The sequence below is a fragment of the Papilio xuthus genome, unplaced genomic scaffold (assembly GCF_000836235.2).
Source record: "Papilio xuthus unplaced genomic scaffold, Pxut_1.1 DF827789.1, whole genome shotgun sequence".
NCBI classification, from domain to species: domain Eukaryota; kingdom Metazoa; phylum Arthropoda; class Insecta; order Lepidoptera; family Papilionidae; genus Papilio; species Papilio xuthus.
In genome coordinates, this window is record NW_013530860.1 from 1,212,922 (window position 1) to 1,214,083 (window position 1,162).

Genomic DNA, 1,162 nt, shown 5'->3' on the forward strand with positions numbered 1-1,162 from the left:
TTCTAATTCTTCTTCTTCTAATTCTTCTTCTTCTAATTCTTCTTCTTCTAATTCTTCTTCTTCTAATTCTTCTTCTAATTCTTCTCCTAATTCTTCTTCTCACTCTTCTTCTAATTCTTCTTCTAATTCTTCTTCTAATTCTTCTTCTAATTCTTCTTCTAATTCTTCTTCTAATTCTTCTTCTAATTCTTCTTCTAATTCTTCTTCTTCTAATTCTTCTTCTAATTCTTCTTCTTCTAATTCTTCTTCTAATTCTAATTCTTCTTCTTCTTCTAATTCTTCTTCTTTTTTTAATTCTTCTAATTCTTATTCTTCTTCTTCTAATTCTTCTTCTTCTTCTAATACTTCTTCTCATTCTTCTTCTTCTTCTAATTTTCTTCTTCTAATTCTACTTCTTGTTCTTATTCTTCTTCTAATTCTTCTTCTTCTAATTCTTTTTCTTCTGATTCTTCTTCTTCTAATTCTTCTTCTTCTAATTTTTCTTCTTCTAATTCTTCTTCTAATTCTTCTTCTAACTCTTCTTCTTCTTATTCTTCTTCTTCTTATTCTTCTTCTTCTAATTCTTCTTCTTCTAATTCTTCTTCTTCTAATTCTTCTTCTTCTAATTCTTCTTCTAATTCTTCTTCTTCTAATTCTTCTTCTTCTACTTCTTCTAATTCTTCTTCTTCTAATTCTTCTTCTAATTCTTCGTCTAATTCTTCTTCTTCTTCTAATTCTTCTTCTTCTTCTTCTAATTCTTCTTCTAATTCTTCTTCTAATTCTAATTCTTCTTCTTCTTCTTCTTCTAATTCTTCTTCTTCTTTTTTAATTCTTCTAATTCTAATTCTTCTTATTCTTCTAATTCTTCTTCTTCTTCTAATTCTTCTTCTTCTTCTTACTCTTCTTCTAATTCTTCTTCTAATTCTTCTCCTAATTCTTCTTCTAACTCTTCTTCTAATTCTTCTTCTAATTCTTCTTCTAATTCTTCTTCTAATTCTTCTTCTAATTCTTCTTCTAATTCTTCTTCTTCTAATTCTTCTTCTAATTCTTCTTCTAATTCTTCTTCTTCTAATTCTTCTTCTAATTCTAATTCTTCTTCTTCTAATTCTTCTTCTAATTCTAATTCTTCTTCTTCTAATTCTTCTTCTTCTTTTTTTAATTCTTCTAATTCTTATTCTTCTTC